This window comes from Columba livia, chromosome 1 (assembly GCF_036013475.1).
Source record: "Columba livia isolate bColLiv1 breed racing homer chromosome 1, bColLiv1.pat.W.v2, whole genome shotgun sequence".
Lineage (NCBI taxonomy): Eukaryota > Metazoa > Chordata > Aves > Columbiformes > Columbidae > Columba > Columba livia.
The window spans coordinates 107276510-107295909 of record NC_088602.1 but is presented as its reverse complement, the minus strand read 5'-3'; the positions used below and the strand labels follow the sequence as shown (position 1 = coordinate 107295909).

The following is a 19400-nucleotide window of genomic DNA, read 5'->3' as shown; positions in this document are numbered from 1 at the left end:
TTTAGATTAGCCCAAAGAAGCCCTGTGTATTTTGGTCTTACTAGACATGGAGCGTGACCTGAAGTCATTTAAAATCAACTGCAATCTGGGGAGCTGTTTGAATGTTTGGCATGATAGTAGTCATTAAGAATAAAATGCTGAACGACGGCTGCACAGCTAAGCTACTGTGCATTGAGTTAAATGCACACAACCTTCTTGTCAAGGTTTTGAAGATGTATTGCATGGATAACGACGAGATTTTTGATTTTGAGTGGGCATTTTAACAAATTATTTGACATTTGAACAGTTGCCAAACTCTCCTTTGGCTCAAAACAGTGTAAGCTTTTTGACTTTGCTAAAGCCTCTTCAGCAGCAGAGGGCTTTTTTGTTTGGTTGGTTGTTTTTACATTTCTTTTTTTCACTGAAGACAAAACTGATCAACTTATCATCTTTAACAGCAACAGTCTTTGAACAGAGCTTGCTCTCCTTTTCTCTAGCATCACTGCTATGTGGCAAATCATGTACAAAGGGTTCCCCTTGATTTCTAACACCTCCTGCACACAAAAGCATTAGTTGCCTAATAATGCAGCACAGATATGGACAACAGTTTTGTCAGAAACAATTGCACCATTTTTTAAATTATTTATTTGCTGGAGGCTTTTGTTAGCACCTGGAGGTGAGTTGCTTCAACATGTTATGCACCAGCAGCCATGCTGAGCAAAGCAATGAGTCAGTCAAGCCCTGAAAGGTTCCTGCAGGGTGACCATATCTGCTCACAGCTATCACCCCGGTAATGGGAGGCAAAAAATGAGCTAGAAAGTGCACAGGCCAGGTTCCCATGCAGGCCTGTGTACAGCCCTGCCACCTGTCTTAGCCTTTAGGACAGTATTTCTCAAACCAGTAGCTGAATGTCGGTCTGCAAAAGGACTGACATTTTCAATGCCTCACCCCCACTGTCATTCCCATGGTTTCCCAAAGGAGGCAAGCCTTAGGGCAAACTGTTTTGACTAAATGTTTTTGAAACATCACAAAAGCATTCTAAAACATCCCTTGCTCCTCAACAGATTTCTGGTGCACTGATAACATGACTGCATTTCAGGTGAAGCTGTAGCAGATTTAGACTGACCTCAGTTGCAGCATCAGTTATTTTAAAGCCTTAGCGTGGCTCTTCTTTTGCTGATCAAACAACCTTCAAGATTGTGTTCGTCATAGTCGATGAAACATGGGCTTTTTCTTTATTAGTTTTTCCAAGAAGCCCCAGTCCCCCTCTTTCCAGTTTGAGTGGTTGTTCAGGTTGAGCATAGTTCAAGTATTCCCACTTTTAGCGCACAGAACATGCAGAGCTTCTGATGCAATGCATATGAGTCATGTATCTCAAAGTATTTTTTTTATTTTGGAGGATTGTAGCCAAACAAGATACAAGATATTTCTTTCTTCTCCTTATTCCTTTTTTTTTTTTTTTTTTTAATTTTTATATTTTCCTTTTCTTTTTCTTTCATTGTGTCTTTGTAAAAAGATAAGTCAGTATGTGAATGGAAAATGCCTTCAGTTTGAAACTTTGCCCTCAGGTGAGGCTGTTCCACTGTTGAAAATTCTTGTGCTTTTAATTGATTAAAAAATAGATTATCTGAAGGTCTGCATTTTTCTTGGAAACAGAATGAAGAAATTGGGTGTCAGCGCTGATTCTGAAAGTTCCAGAGCCTGAAATGACTCACAAAAACATGGGATAAGGAGAGAGGAGCAGGGGCAGGTAAGGACTGTAATAGTGTGCCATCATAACAGATCAGATCACTTCACTTGCATGTTGTTGAAGGACACAGGCTGAAAAAAACAGGGAGGAAATTACTTTTTTTTTTTTTTTTAATACTGTGTCTGAAAACTAGCAATTGTTTTTTACCTCATATTACAAACAAATGTAATGGTGATTTCCCTGCAGCCATGGTAATAAAGAACCTTTAAAAAATATTGATTAGTCAATCAAGGACACAGACAGACTGAGGTAGTGAAAGGCAGAAGATTAATAAATTGCTACATGTCACACCTAATAATCCTGGTTTGTGCAATACATTTTCTTGTAGTATGTCCATCATCATGTAATGGGAACCCAAGTCAAAGGGGAAATTTCAGGTTTGCAAATAACTAGTAAGTCTTCCCCATATTGTCTAATAATTATTTTTCTTCTCTCTTTTTTAGTTTCTTTATTTATATTGTGTAGTTATGGCATATTTGAAAAGACAAGTAGCCAAGCTTTTAACACTTTACAAATATGTGCACTTTTTACTAATATTCAAACCTTATTTAAGAGTAGATAAAGATATAGAAAGAAATCATGGTGCACAATTTAATGTATTCACATTAGGAAATGAGGAGATCAAAACTGGATATATACCTGTTTCTGGTGGGACTAGGCTTTTTGAAGGTAATGAGAACTCTATTTGAACTTTAACAGGAGAGAGCCTGAAGTATTTGTTGAGCCAAATGTCTACGGACATCAACATACGGATCAGGGCTGTCAAACTCATTTTCACTGGGGGCCACATCAGCCTCGCAGTTGTCTTCAAAGGTCTGATTGTAATTTCAGGACTGTATAAATGTAGGAGTAGTTACAGTAGTTCTGTATGTAAAGTTCTGAGTTTGACACCCCTGATATAGATGTAAATTTTTTCTTCAGTTTTCATGCTAAATCTAAAATTGAGAAGGAATCTATTTTAGGTTATTCTTGTCAACAAAAGCTGTGTGCTTCATTATTTGAATTAAGTTCAGCAAACATATAAAGTGGTAACATATTCTATACTTACAGAAGATGGAGTGCCACTAAAAATCAAATTGGTATGATAAAGTGTTTTTGTAATTAAGTAAAACCACAACAGATATTGTTATGCTGGAACATATGACTTGACTGTGAGGCTTCACTTCTATTTATCTTCTCCTACACACACTCCTTCCCCCACCCACCCGCTCTCACTCTTTCCTTCACACTGGGCAGCGTCGTTCTGTAAATCCAGAGGCTATTGCAGCTATTTGGAGTGATTTAAACTGGCCACTTATGACAGCAGCTGTCAAGATGTTGCTGCAAAGCTTCTCTAGTGGTGATAGACAGAGGTCACCTGGGGAAAAACAGAGATAGAGCAAGTCTCTGCAGTGATGCAGTGTGATGTTAAACACAGTTGTAACAAACATGAAAGCCTGCTCATGAAAGCAGCACTATACAGATGATGATTTTAATTCGGACAAGTGCTGATAGTGAACAGGCATCAGTCTCAGGAAACCAATAAGCCAGGTTCAGCTTAAGCATGGGTTGCAGTCCTTTTGCATGTCAGATGTGAGTGACTGATAAAATACACAGGTGACTAAGAGATAAAATCAAACTAGTCCAGTATCTAAGGAGATGAGCCCTAATTGTATACAGAGGGGTGGAGGAAGAAGAGGATGTCAACTGAGGAAACAGCTGGACTGCTTTTGTGAGCTGTGTTTTATGCCAAGTCTGAGGTGTTTGCCTCAAGATTGTAGGAAGTTGTCAAAAAAAACTTCTCCATGGCACAGGAAAGCAATGTGTTTCTGGCAAAGCTAGGCAATGCATTTTTCCCTAGTCTGATTCTCAGAAATGGATGAATGTGGTTTTGGCTGAAATTTCAAAACTACATGCCCATAAAACCAGCCTGAAGTAGATATGGAGCTTAGGATGTTTCAGCACAGATGACTAAAGTTAAATTATGTTTGAAAAACTTAAAAGAGGCTCAGGTACTTTGAATGCTAAGAAGTCACACTCTTTCCACCAATAATTAAATAGAATTAATTATGTTACATTTTCAGTGTGGTTGACCTGTGATTGGTATTTGTTGATACTCCAAACAATGCATACAGTAGGGACTTGAATGACTGTTTAAAAAATAAGCTGCTGCCCTTGGAAGTAACTAAAAAGCTGGTACTGTGGGATTTGATGTTTACTGTCTACCTTCAGAGGAAAATGGAACCACAAGTGACAGGTATGAATATTTTTTTTTAACATACTGAAAGATGCTCTGTTTTGATATTGATAAGGGTAGGAAAAGAACTTACACAGAATAGTTGGTTTGTTTGTTTTTTTTTTTTCCTAGAAATTATGCTTATTTTCACTTATTTTTCCTTTTAAGTTCTAGTTGCCAGCTCTGGGAATTCAAGCAGGGAATCAGACTGGGGCTTAGTACATCCTTACAAGTACAAGGCTGTACAATCCAGATTGTCTCCTTACTATACATGGGCAATTCTTGCTCTCAATGATGAGAAAAGAGTGCCACAGAAAATGTAACAGCAAGCTTCTATGAGTAATCAAATTAATCAGTGCTGGAGGCAGTCAGTGGCAATTCAAAGAAAAGGAAGCAGTTTACATGGAGAGGCTTTTCATGAAAGTGCACACATTTCTTTGCATATCCATGGATGGGGGCATGTATTTATAATGCAACTCCAATTGTAGGGAAAGAAGATGCATTTTAGGAGTTGTGTCTAGCCCAGAGCAAGGAGGATAGAAGTGGATGAATGGAAGAGAAAATCACAGTGAATCTATAGTATGTGCTCTGCTTCCCAGCCAAAATTACCTGTAAATTAGGGAACTGATATACCACACTTAGCATCCTATCTAACAATGACTTACTACTTCGTCCTCTGACTTGAGAAAACATATCATTAGATAACTTCTTAAATATATAACCACTGATTCTACTGTTGTTTTCTCATGCTAGACTCTACTTGTCTCAAAATCCGCACCACACCTATAGACCTTAAAGAAAATCTGTCTCAGAAAACTTCTGGGAAGATATTACTCATGTCATAGCTAGTGCAGATAAATACTTTGAATATCTAAATTTAGATGTGGTAAAAAATTATTGTAGGTAGTATTCTAACATGGCTGTAGCTCATCACAGTCTTCAAATAACAACCAGATGCCTATGAGGCTAAGTGCTTGCTGTTTCAACATCAAGAGAATTTTCTGAACTGCTGTGTTATGTACCCTTGTGTATTTATAGCATAGTTATTTATAAATATAAACCACTGCGGACCTTCAGTTTTTTTGTTCTAGTTCCCGGATAAATCACTCATTGAATGAACAGTGTCTTCACATGATGGTGAAGCAATTGCTGATACTGAAGAGGTCTGTGACTTCAAGCTGACTTCGTGGAAGAAAAAGTTTACATGAAAATGCAGGCCTAGGATAGAGTTCAGTTTCACAATAGACTTCAATTTTACACTAAAGTTAAAAAGTACCTTTGTGCTGTGATTTACTGAAAGGATAAACCTATGACCTTCTACTCAGTTAGCTTGTGCTACATTGTTCAACTCAGTTTGAAAAGGTAAAAATGTGACATTTGTTTTTATCCTGAGATGTGAAATATGGTTTAAGAAGCTGATGGATGCATGACTATCATTGTCTAGAAATCCACAATCACTTAAAATTCTTAGTGTTTTGTGTTCAGATTATATATAATAGCTGGTATTTAAGAAAATGCTAGAACTTTAGGTGGGGATTTCCTAAATTAATGCTATCTTGAAGGTACTCACAGGGAGACTTGATATGCTGAGGATGTATATCAATATACATCTGCTTTACCAACTAACCAGAAAGAGAGCTCCTTTGAGATTGAGTAGGCTCAAAATTTGCCATAGGTGAGGGGAAGGATATGGGCCTTGCCTTTCAGCTCAGCAAACTATCTAAGAAATAGTAAGATCCTAAGATCCAGGAACTGACTCCCTCTGAGAGTAGGATTCACAATAAAAATGTAATTCATGCTAGCATTTGCAGCTTTCCAGCATTTACAGATACCTGCTGGCTTACAACACTGAGTTTTGCTGTGAATTTATCATTTGATTGCAGAGGTCCATTCCTAAACCCTACAAAATAGGGATCAAAAAGTGTTAAGGAATTCAAACCCTTCAAAGAACCTTGTCTTTCATATTTTAGCTTTGTATTCCAACAGAGTTGTAACATACTTTTATTATTGTAGAGTGTGAAAAAAATGTGTGCATCTATGCACGAGCATATGAAAGCACGTGAAAATGTATCAGGAGAATAGTGCACAAAAACTAGATTGACCCTAAACCCTGTCCTGCAAAATTATTGAATGGTTTGTTCTACTTTCTGAAAGACTCCAGAGAGGCTGGGCCACTACCCAAGTGTTGTGTCTTATTTCAATGTTTCTGCTGAGGTCCCATCTGTGTTCAGGGTGGTAGATGGGAAGAAGAGAGCAGATTGGCCACCACAGATAACAGCTGAATGATAAATACCTTGCAGACTGTGGCTTTTGAGTACAGAATAACTTTATTTCAAAAGTAAGATATTCTGATGATGCAGCTAATTTCATTGCCTGACACAGAGTTTTCAAACTGGGCCTGAAAAGTAATAGTTATATTTTATAAGAACCAATTGTTTTTCATTAAAAAGCAACCCATTAGTTTTCAACCTTCCTTTAGGACTTGAACAGATTCATTTTCCTGTCATGTCTGCCCAGTGACTGGACTAAGCGATGACTAACTCCGTAGTACCTCACTGATTTAGTGACCTATTTTAATTCTGTCTGTTTTAATCCTTTTTTAGGGCTCAGGTGTAGGATTTAATTCAGTATAACAGGTTACTCTGCATCACTGGAGCCCTGTTACGTGTCCATATACACACTTTTGGTCAACATAATTCAAAATGCTACAAACTTCATTCCATGGTCTTTCACAGTCACATTTCTTTCTACCACCTTGTTTGCAAATCTGTGTGTAAATAATCAATTCAAGAGCTAGATCCCATCATGTATTTGGCCAATGTAGTGCAAACATGCTAGCATAGTCCTTTTCCATGTCCAGCTCTCAGTATGGTGTCCAGAACCCTAAGTTTATGTTCCCTTTATAGTGCATTCAGAAAGGCAAGAAATGGCTTTCTGAAAAGCAGTTGAGTTGAAGATGGAGCTGTCTGTGCTAGACCAGGGCTTCAATTTCCCTCTAATATTGATTAACTTAATTGTCATTCAGCTTGTATGCTTTACCTCTTTTTCATTTTCAGGGAAATACCATGATGCAATGCCAGCTTCTTACAAGATGGATTGGATTGCCAGATTGACAGTGCATTAGGAAAAAAATTCAATCAAACCTGTCAGATGCATAGAAGAGATGTAATTTCTAGGTAAGTTCAAAACATATTTAGGAATCTGGAACAATTTCTAGGTAAGTCTAACATGTGTGTAGGAATCTGGGACCTGACCTTTGATCTTCTTCAGCAGAATTAACAGAAAAAAAATCTCTTCCACCTGAATCAGACCTCCACTACCACCTGAAGTAAAAATCTCTGTTAATGAAGGGTGAATGCACATGCAAGGTCCCAGATCTATATGGAAATTCCTCATCTATGACAAGGAAGCATCCATAAAATGACTGCTTACAATTTAAGTAACAAAATATATCAGAGCACTTCTGAATAACAGATGAAAAAATGGTAGAATTTCTTTCCCTTTCTGATACTATGCTATTAGCTGAATGAGTCTTCAGTTGTTGTAATCTGAAGTGAGGAACAAACAAGCTCAGATCTTCCCAATGTGTAGAAGTAAGAGTGATTTTGGTTTATTGAACAGAATATCCTTTTAAAGTACAACCAAGTAAAGTCTATGTCTGGTATGGTTTGGTCAAAGTTTTGTTCACTCTTCTTTGACAATAGGTGCCTAATCTTCTATTGAGCGTGCTGAAAGATTTGTCTATACTTTACCGTGAAGTTAATGGCAATTTTCCTGGAAATACCCATGTGTCAGTGGGCTTGCATAAATGCTGACTGCTCATGACCTTGTGTGGATTCTTTAATACATAAGAAACACAGGCAAGCATTTTATGCTTAGTTGCTCACAGAAATAAGGCAGATTTTTTTCCTTTTTTAATCAATGTATAAAAGAAAGCAGACATACTGTCACCTCATCACCTCAGATTCTGTAGAGAACAATAAATTGAAAAAGATTTCAAATAAACACACATCATTTGTTGGTGTGAGTCATCCTTATGAATAACAGTGATAATGAGAATAGTGCATTGTGTATCTAACATGATATCTCTCTTTCCGAAGTAGGCTATTCTTCTTCTTTTTTATTCTTTATCTTTTCTTGATCTATGTGGAGTTTACAATGGCTCCATCACAGTGTCCCTTTGTCCCTGTATCTGTCACAGAAAAGGTTTATAAAAGGCAAAGAAAATTAAGATAGAATTCAGTATTTTAAATATAATCTTGACGCAAAACCATCCTAAGCAGTTGCTAACTTTCCCTGGCTTTTGTGGGCTTTGAACACATCCTTTATAGAGCTCTATAAAAAAAGACGTGTCTCCCATTTAAAAAAATTGAGTGAAAAAAGCATTGTGCAAAACGTCTTTCTGCCAGAGTAGTAGATGAGAGGACTTCCTGTGTGAAAGAATAGGTTCTCTTTTTCCTCTTCTGAAAACAATTATATTCTTGTTATGAAAGTTATTACCTGACATAATTAGCAATAGAAGACAATATCAAGAGATGAATTCTGCTACCTATCGTGCTTCAGTCTACTCTGTTCTGTTCTGGTACAGACAGTTTGGACAGAGGCCTGTGAAGAGGGGCACATAGATGCACCCACACAAACACACGCTGTGTTCCTTCCTCTGAGCACACTAAGTTAATGATCCCTCTCCGTATCTGTTCGGGGGAGCAGGAAAATATAGCTACAGTTAAAAGTGAGAGAAATTCATTCAAGTGCTACTGCATTTCTAGATGTACCTTTTGGCTGAAATGGTCCCTTTCCTAATGTAACTTACATTCTCCAAAAGAATTCATGGGGTCAATATATTCATTTCAGATTCATACAAAATCACCTTAGAAGAGATTTTAACTGGTGAGTATAACTTCAAAAAGTTTGGACATACAGAAACATTTTATTTTTACCTGTTATTTACTGGAGAAGGAAGAAGCTACATCTTTTTAGGGAAGGATTTATTTTTTGCAAATAAACCTAGATTCTGTAAGGATTCTTGTACCAAAATTCTTGAAGAATACAACAGAAAACATCGGTGGGTGTTAGTTGCTACAATAGTGAATTTATACTCAGGAGAAACAGGAAAACGGAAAAAATAAATTGGTTAATAACTGCATAAATTTGAAATTCTCCTGACCCAAAGGTAGCAATGTGTAAAATAATTTGTTGCTGTAGCAAAATGTCAGTTTGGTACTGGTAAGCCTTTAATCAGCTTTCTGCTTCATATGTTTAATGTGACTTTGGTGTTTTATTTGAGATACACAGTTAAGTGATTCAGGAGAGCACAAGTGACAGTCACAAAAAATCAGGTCTGTTTAGTGCCCACATTAGCTTGGCTCCCATGGCTCCCTGTCTGGCAGAAGATGTTAAGTAACAGCCATTAGCTGTCCTCAGCAGCTATGGGTACCTTCTGGCAAACAGCAGAAACTAATAAACACAGGTGGTATACTTCAATATATTCAGCCTAACATAGATATTTTACCATCTCTGAAGGGGTTTAAAAGATACATAGATGAAGTTCTCAGAGACAGTGTTAGGTCAACGGCGGGGATCTATGATCTTGGGGGTGTCTTCCAACCGAAATGATTCTATAGAATTATAGAATCATAGAATCATTTTGGTTCGAAGAGACCCTTAGGATCATCGAGTCTAACCATTATGATTCTATTTTTTCTAGACTTATTTATGTATGAATGCAAACTAAGTTCTCTGCTGCTTTTCCCCTCTTATAATTCAAAACTGAGTATTTTACTGCCTCATTTTCTGTTTCCCATTTCCAGACTACATTATTCACTTATCAGGCTTAGACAACTCTTCCCAAATTAACAGAGGACACCAGGTATACATCTGAATGAGAGTGTCACCCTCCAAGGCCAAAGTGACACAGCTGGTTGACATAAGCTCAGCTAGACTCAACCTGTGCCAGCCTTGTTTTAGAGGTGGATTCACTGGGAGACAAGTGACATGACCCAAAGTCACAGCAGAAAGTGGTGGTGGAGTCAGCAGCAGAGTAAAATTTCCTGGCTGTCAGCTCTGCACTGTCCTCTCACATCACCTATTGCTCAGGGCACACAGTCCAGCTGCAACCTGGTGGTCTCCCTCGCATTACATAAATAAAATGCAAGCAAAACACTAACCGTTGTAAAGCCAAGCACTGCAAAATGAGGAAGTGCCAGAATTAAGGTATTCTTTGCCAGGAGGGTTAGCTATCTTATGTGTACATAAGCATGCTATCCACCCATCTGTACGCTCATATATATGTTTGTATTTATGCCATAGTACTGTCTTTAATTACACCATAACATGTAATTTTTGACAGCATTCATTAATTATAGAATTACTATGAAGCAACAGGCTGGAGACAGAACATGTGGCTTGCCCCTGTGGCCTCATGTCTACTTTGCGGGAGCCACAGCAGTACTAGAAGGTTATCTACTGCTACCTTGATTAAAAGGCACTTAGTTACTCTTAACAGGGTGTGAAGGACCTGAGTGAATTAAGTTATTTTATTTTTTTCAAGACATTTTCAATATCTAGCTGCTTTGTTGTAGTTACAGCTGGGGAGTTTGGGAAATGTACTCGTGAAATTGATTACTCAGATGTGTGTGACTATGATTCATCTGAGAGCTTGGAAAAGATGCATCAGTTCTTCCCCAACCCCAGTGTTTCTTCCTTTATTACTTTACATGAAACAAAGCTTGGACAACACAAAAATAATTTGATTTTATGATAGCCATAGGCAGAATAAAATATGTTCTTTTATACCTACTCATGACAGAATTGTAGACTAAAGTTTCAATTTGAAGCAATGGTTTTCCTCACTTCATTTGCTAACCATTTTGAGGGCATTATGTTCTCATTTCTTTCAGGCAATCATAGATTCTGGGGTCTGGAAGATTTCTTCTCATATTAAAACAACAGGCTAGCTACTCTTAACATCTTTTGTCTGGCAATAGCTAGCTATCAAGTGCTCTAAGGAAACTTAAAAAGGTGATTGCGCAATTGAGAAACAATCCACCCTTGAGAGTTTCAGAAGATTTTTGCCTAACGGATAAGTCTAGCTTGTGGGATGGCATATCAGGGCAACAGTACTGTGAAAGCACTCATGTTTTGATGTGTCCCGAATAAGAGAGTTATGGATGTTTTCATGATGCAGAAACACATCAGTACCTCTTTAAAATCTTTTTAAATTCTAGAAACATCGATACTACTAAATGCACATAGACCTTATCATAGCTGACGTATGAAAATTATCCTTGAGTTAACCAACTTTGTAAATAGTTTTCTCTTCCTCTTTCCCCAGGTCTCAGCCGTTTTCTGACTCAGACACTTACTGTGCACTTTCCCACATGCAGGCATGACCTGGGACATGACTACATGAAGCTGTTGTTCTTGGCTTGTAGTTCCTAGCTATTAACTGCGGGATCTTCTGTATGCTTGAAGATGTATGCACTCCAGCCTGAAGTTCCAGTCCCAGTGAGGACAAGGGTAGTGAATAATGCAACTAGTAGGCAGTCTCTTTAAAGTCTTGTTTTTCAGAGCAAAATCACTACTGGTAAAAAATACCTTTTGAAAGCCAAAAAAAATCATGGCCATTTTTAAGGTGCCCATCTGCCCCTTGTGTGAGGGACCTTGGAAGAACCACTTCCTTCTGGGTGTTCCCACAAAGCCTCCCCTTGTCATCTTGACTCCTTGCAACAGCTTTTGATCTGTCCTGGGCATTCCTCAGTGACTCACCGCCATTTAATCAGGATTAAGATGTTTTTAATTGTTTATAATCCTTTTGACCTTCTGTCTCAGCTAAGAACCTGGAAGCGTGGGGTCGCACTTCAAGCAGAAGCTGTGGTGGCTTAGGGCAAAACAAGGTTTGTAAGCAGAGGTAATATTTTTTTATTGCACCAATTGCTGTGGTTGGAGGAAATAGATAGCTTTCAGGAGTGCAAGACCTTGTGGAGGTCTGAAATGAAAGCTGCAAACTTCAAAGATAAATGTAGGTAGAGAGCAATTACTCTGAACTTAATTTCTTTATGTTAGCAAGTTAGATTACCAAAAAGAAAAGGCAGCTGGTATCTTCGAAACAGAGACAGTGTGCTAGCAGAGGGAGAGGTGCTAAATTGTTAGCTCAAAAAATAATTAATAAATCACAATAAATAAAATAACAATAAATAAAATAACAATGTAACAATAAAAATATAAATAAATAAATAATAAATAACAATAATAAATTGTTAGCTCTACTTTCTGAGGTTATTCCAGGTGCATAGTAGCCTCCTAGAGGGTGGAACCATCAGTAACCATTTGATTAAGAATCACCACTCCAAGTATGCTGTAGGAGTTGTGTATTAGAGTTCTAGAAAAACCTGGAAAATAATTTCCTTTATCTAACCACTCCAACATGATGAACGAAAATGGGAAGAAGACTAAAATGAAGTGCCTCTGAAGTTTTCCCAACTGTTTTGCAAGACTCTAAAATGCTGTAAAAATAACCATGACAGGCGCTGAACACAAGAACCGACTAACACAACAACAGCTGCCTCAGCCTCTACCTGACAAAAGAGGCATTCAAACACCTTCAGTCGAAGAAAAATCTGCTAACCTAATGTGAACTGTCTGCTCCAAAAGCCCAAATGTCTCCCTGGAGGAACAATCAGATGACATATTTGTACGCAGGGAATTAGAATGACTTTGCTGACTCTTTTCTTTATACTTCTCCCTTAACGAGCCTGAAGTTAATTCCAGTTCCACTCTTTCTATGGTAGCTTCAGGAAGAAGACAAGGAAACATGTTGGATTTGAAGTCCTAAGACAAAAGCCCTCTTGGACCACTATATTGACTACTTCAGGAAAAGAGCCAGAAGAGAAACAACAAACCAGTTGTTATTCAGTTTTTTCCTGTCTCACAAAGAAATTCTATCCTAAATCACAAGTAGTACAAACATGCAACTAGTGACAGTATGACTAAGGAAGTTAAGGAAGACTCTGTGCAGAAAACATGTATTCTCCACTATGAACCACTTATTGACCATAGCTACCTCCCCACTATATTACCGTCATGTCCACTGGGAATGTCCTCAGCCTGTCCACTGTGTCCAACCTCCTGTGCTCCAGCTCAAACAAATCAAAAAGTCATCTAGCTCATCCTCACCCTGTGCAGCTTCATTTAAGTCAATGTTCTTCAGACAATGGGTATAGCATAAGCATAAACATAAGTATATGATATTTTGACTTTATCATGAACTACCTCAAAAAAAATAGGGAAATGCAAAGAAAAATAGAATTTTATTCCAAGTTTTTATATCACTAAGCCTGTGCTCTATCTTATATGATTAAGTGAAAGCTTTATCACTTACAGTGAAATATGAATCTCCTAATTGATTTTTATCAAATTCAATAGCAGGTGTCCCTCCATCAAACTCTCTTGAACATCACTGCACTGAAATCACCTTAGATAACCTGATCAGTATTAAACTGCAGTTTACCAATTGTGAAAGATAAATATGCTTGTCTGAAGAAAATCAGCCACCATTCAAAAGATCAGGGTTTTTGAGACCTATTTGTTCTGAAGAGATCACTCATGGAGATCACTTTAATTCCTAGATATCTTTAGTGCATAGGTGTCCTCTCCTGGGCAGCTGGATGGCACCTGTGAATTAAAAGGACCAAAAATACTGTCAAGCACTATGTTACTAGCCTAATATGGGACCTATAAAAACAATCATTGACAACATACGGTATCCTAAACCGAAAGAAATTTTGTCAGAACCAGAAGTCCTACCTTTCAGATAGCTCCAGCCCCAGAAACAAATACTCAGGGCTAGTGTGTATCAAAAAGACTGAAACTGCATCTAAGCAGGAAACATTGAATTTGTAATATCTTCTCACAAAAACAATCATCCTTGGAGTCTTTACATGACATTTCTGCAGCCCATTCACTGGGCCACATGCCCTCCTGGACACAAAAGCTAAGACTAAACAACTGTGATGCATCAGAATGAGCTCACTGTCCTGGTTTTGTTAAAAACCAAGTTTCTCTTTTAGTGAATTTTGCCTGTCAGCTAAAAGTTCATATTAGCTGCATTTTCCTGGAGAACCAGATACATGTTTTGGTAAACATAGCAATGGAATGCAAAGTTATTGATAAGCATGGGTGGACATCTCGCGAGAGGGGCAACGAGAAACAGGTGACCAAGAAACTGACCAACTGTGTATAACATTCCATTCACGTGAATACTTCATATAAAAGTGGGACATCATGAGGATCTCGTCCCTTCTTTTCCCTTCTGTTTATGGCTGACATTAGGAGAGGACCTTGCTAGTCATCCCTGCGAACTGAGGCCTAGTGACAGCCTGAATCCAGCTCCAGAGTCCAACCCAGGACTTCGTGTGCCGGCTCTGCAGTTGCTGAGACTTTCAAGATTGGTTTTGTATATTTTGTATTATTTTCTTTATTTTTATTAGTAGCATTAGTAAGACATTTTAAATTTTTCCAACTCTCTTCTCTCTGTCCTTCTTTCCCTCCCGATTGTCTGTGCTTAGTGGGAAGCAGGGAGAGGGATGGGCAAAAGGGGGAAGCGGGGGAGAGGAGGTTAACAATACATCTGCCAGGGTTTTATTGTCACCCCGCAACCAAGGCCATCGACACTCACACAGTCAGTGATGGACAGAAACATCTTCAGTGGGAGAGAATTCTTTCAATGCAGCTGCACCATCTCTGAGATTTTTGATGTTATTCACACAGAGACACAATGAGACACCTGCAAAACAGGAGTAAAATACTAGAAAATATCTCTCTTACAAATACTAAGATATTAAAACCTCTTTTGAGATGTGTTCTCATTTAACACCCTCCACCCCAAACTAACCTCTCTATCCTTGAAGAAGGATAAATATATTTCTCACTTTTTTTTTTTTTCAGACTATTTGACAAGCTTATTGTCTCCACAGGTACTTACTATTTTTTGTTTGTTTGATTGTTTGTTTCAGACAGCCTGATAGGTTAATTTCAGCTTTTGCAGCTGCTGTTTCTATTTCAGACCTGAAGAGGGGCTTGCGTGTCCAATCACTTGTCTGTTTTTTCCAGCTTTAACAAACTGGTCTAATGAAACATTTCCCTTCTCCCACAAACTTTGCTTTACTTCTGCTCTTAGGTCATCATGGCTACACAACCACTTCTGCAACATTCACCAAAAAATGGTTCGATCTCTGTATTCATGATATTCTTACATTTTAGCTCCATGTCTGTCATGCAGATTGAACTCCTAAACTCAATTATTTATGAAATTACTGCCAGACTTGTGGGCTTCTGCAATCACTGCCTGTAATATTTGGGTTTAGCGTGCATAGGATCTTGAATGTTTTGGAGCCATCTCTTTGCTTGGGGTAGTGCTGCACCGCCCTCGGGCTGAAGTGCGGCTCTGCCAGTTGACAGTGGTACCTGGCAGCAGGTTGGGAATCTCTGCCCTCATAGCAGCCTGGGAAGCCAAACTCTCTTGGTGCCTTCTGGAGCCAGCAGCTGTCAGAAACATGTTCATTGCAGAACTAATGAGAAATTAATAAGATCTGGCATTTATTTAGTGCTTTCCTAGGTCACAAACACTATGTCTGTATTAAGTCGGTAAAACTGTTATGATTTCTGAAATGGGAAAAAAAAAAAAAAGCATAATGCAGCCAGAATGTAAAAAAATAAAGATCATGAAATTGCTAGCTTTTTACCCAAATGCCTTGATTTTCAGAAATAATAATTCATACCGCCCACTGATTTTGCTGTTTAGATGTGAAAGTCAGTACAAGTTGCAGGTGCTCAGCACCTCTGAAGATCAGGCCACCCGCCTAGCTGATTAATTGCGGGGGGTGCTTTTGGTAGGGGCAGCAGGTTGCATCTTGTTAAAGTTCCTGATTTTGACAATGTGGGCCAGTTACATTTCAGTAACAGTTTATGGAATGAACTGCTTCTCATTCCAATGTTAATTTGTAGGATCACATTACTTCTCAAAACAAGATTTTATTTTCCTGAAGAGTTATGAACACAAGCTTAGTCAAATCAATTAACATACTGTTCCCTGTGCACGCACAAGAGCCGAAAATCCCTTACATCCCAGAGGTTTTTCTAATTACATAAAACTAGGTTTCAGGAACCATAAAGCCACGTGATCCATGTGAAACTGAGTAAGGGAGTGTGTGCATCTCACACATGAGTAGGGATACCATATCCTCACTTAGTGCAAGCTCATAGCTCCTGGTGACTTCTGTCCCTCTTTCTGGGGACACTGAACCTTACCCCCTTCTTCCTTGAAATGGCTGTCTGGTAGCAACATTAATTTCACATTCCAGAGAAGGAAAATACTTCTGCAGTTCAAAAGCAAATAGCCAAGAAAACTGGGAGACAGGTCTATATCTGTTAACCCTGCTGTCTGGCAGTGAGGGTTCTCTGCCAGCCAGTCTGGTCCTAGGAGCAAACAGAATGGGACAGAGATTTATTCCGCAGAAGGAGTTTCCAGTTCGTCACTCTGATTCAGGCAGTCTCTGAGTTCTGTGGTGTGGAGAGTACAATGCAAATTTGATGAGGTTTGTTTAGCTTTTGATGGATGTGGTTTTTATTTTGGATTTTTATTATTATTATTTTTTTAATTCTAGTTAATTTGACTGTCAAGTTTTTCAATAACAGCAATTTAACTTCTGTTACCTGTTGTGGGTGGCTTATGTAATGTTAATTTCTTACTTTCGTGCAAAGCATCCAACTGCCAAGATCATAAGCATTATATAAATGATATAAATTAAATAATTAAATGAGAAGCTTTTCAAAGACTGAAAGGAAATTCAGAGCTTTGTTATACCTTAAGAAAAAGCAGAATGACAGGAAAAAAAGCTTTTAGGATATTATTTCATTTCAAAGCAAATTCCATGCAAATACTTTCTCCTTCTGGGAGCATGCAGATGTCCCCACCAAAGTCATGGCCCCTTGTTGCTAGGCTACGTATATACAAGAAGAGAAAGACAAGACCTGCTTTAAAAAGCTGTCTGCACCCCAGGAAGAATTATCATCCCTTCTGTACATTGGGAAGTCAAATGGTTTGTGCAGCATCGGTAATCAGTTCCTGAGCCATGAGTTGACCCCTGCCTTGTGTGCTGTCACTCACAGCTTGTTCTTCCACATGCTCTCCCTGCTTACGCACATCTTCTTCTTCCTTTAAAGGAAACATACAAACTGAAGTCAGACCTGAGTCCTTTTGTATTGCAGGACTGCAAGAAGTTTCGAGATTTTCTGAAGTTTTGGATTTTGAGACAAAAAGTGTGCCACTCTTCAATTGATTTTGCTGTCACATAAAAAGGGTGCAGAATCAATGGTAGTTATGACAATTCCAACTCTGGGGTCTCTGAGAGCTTGTAAACTGACTGTAGTTTTTTAAACACTCCTGCAGCCAATTCTTCTGGCCACACAAAGGTATCCAGCATGTTTTACGGATGGCACTGCTCCTTAACAGATCTTTACATGCTAGAACACAGTAGGATTTGGAGGAAGAAACCAAAGAGTAAACAAATCCCACTGTTTCCAGATGGCATGGCTTAAGACTGTGATCTCCATCTTGTCAAATCTCATTTATTTACTTTAGTTTAATGTTAAAGCAGATACGTATTTAAGAATTCCACATTTATGTAAAAAAGGAAGGAAAAGTGGTGTTTGGAAGAATTACACCACCCTATCTTAAGCATGTGAAAGATCCACTAGTAGCTATAACAATATAGATAGGGTGAATTAACTCACTACAAATGAAGAGATATTTCATGTAAAAGGACATATATAGCAGAGGAAAAACATATCAATAGAAGGCAGCCAGATATAAAACATGATGGAATGTCTTGATTGCAGTCTTTATGGACCTCAGCTATTAACCGTGCTCTATAACAGTGCAAATACCTTTCCTGCAAAACTGTAAATCAGTCTTGTGCCATTAGAGGAAATATTATGTGGTATTTTGAATTAGTCTTTAAAATGACCCTGCTCAGTTATGCTCCTATTAAGGATAATAGTAGAGCTCTGTGTGAGATGATACACATTCAAGAAAAATAAGAGATAATGACCATGATCGCTTCAATAAACCTATGGTTAAACCACACACAGATATATGCCAGACTAAATGTAGCTTGACAATGAAATCAGCCATGGTGCAAGATGTGAAGAACATAGCTGTTAGAACAGCAGTCAAAAAATTGCTATCTTTAAAAAGTACTGCCAGATAAGAGGAGAAAATGTATGGGCACAGCATATCTCTGAATGGAGTGTTTGGAAATGTAATTGTAACTTATGAGGGCACTGAGCACAGAATACAAGTTCTTCATTTCTTGCTCAAGCTTCATTTAAGCAAAGGCAGGGACAGTGCTGTTATCAGAGCTGCAAGCTGAAACATGAATGTGCTGAAAACCTCTGAAAGAATTCTTCCGCTCTATGAGTTGGTGTTTCTCCCTGCTGTTTGCTTGTAGTGTCAGGTATGGAGTTTATGCCACTAGGCACTCAAGTGGTGAGAATAAGTTAGTTAACATCTTCTTTCAAACTGTCTTTGCAGAGTGGTACTTCTCAAGCATTTTGGAAGTGTAACCTTCTTTTGGCTTGTGCCTGTTGATTCCTTTTTGTCAGCAGCTGCTCATCTCCAAGGCAGGGTGGTGGGAATTGGCTGGAATTACTGGCTGCAAGTACTGACACCCATTTGCTCACTCTGGTTAAGCTGAGATGCTGTTGGCACTTAGAACTTAGTTAGCAGCTATCTAGCTAGTTGAAACACTTGCAGTCCAGAAATAAAAATCTATTCATGCTAAGAATGGAACTTCTACCAGCTTAGGAGGAATTGGAGGAGTGGCTGACACGCCAGAAGGCTGTGCTGCCATCCAGCGAGACCTGGACAGGCTGGAGAGTTGGGCGGGGAAAACTTTAAGGAAATATAACAAGGGCAAGTGTAGAGTCTTGCATCTGGGCAAGAACAACCCCAGGCTCCAGTACAAGTTGGGGAATGACCTATTAGAGAGTGGTGCAGGGGAAAGGGACCTGGGGGTCCTGGTGGACAGCAGGATGACCATGAGCCAGCACTGTGCCCTTGTGGCCAAGAAGGCCAATGGCATCCTGGGGTGTATTAGAATTGGGGTGGTTAGTAGGTCAAGAGAGGTTCTCCTCCGCCTCTACTCTGCCCTGGTGAGACCCCACCTGGAATATTGTGTCCAGTTCTGGGCCCCTCAGTTCCAGAAGGACAGGGAACTGCTGGAAAGGGTCCAGTGTAGGGCAACAAAGATGATTAAGGGAGTGGAGCATCTCCCTTATGAGGAAAGGCTGAGGGAGCTGGGGCTCTTTAGCTTGGAGGAGACTGAGGGGTGATCTCATTAATGTTTACAAATAAGGGTGAGTGTCACCAGGATGGAACCAGGCACTTCTCGGTGACAA

At 38.9% G+C, this 19400-nt stretch overlaps 1 long non-coding RNA gene across 1 annotated transcript in view; it reads left to right on the top strand.

The window, feature by feature from the left end:
- LOC110359672 (uncharacterized) overlaps window positions 1–17947 on the top strand; it is a 206390-nt gene extending 188443 nt beyond the window's left edge. The window contains exons 2-5 of the long non-coding RNA XR_010474212.1: window positions 1636–1729; window positions 3793–3965; window positions 7001–7120; window positions 11278–17947. This is a non-coding gene — a long non-coding RNA (uncharacterized LOC110359672). The remainder of the gene's footprint in view (window positions 1–1635; window positions 1730–3792; window positions 3966–7000; window positions 7121–11277) is intronic.
- Window positions 17948–19400: the final 1453 nt, after the last annotated feature.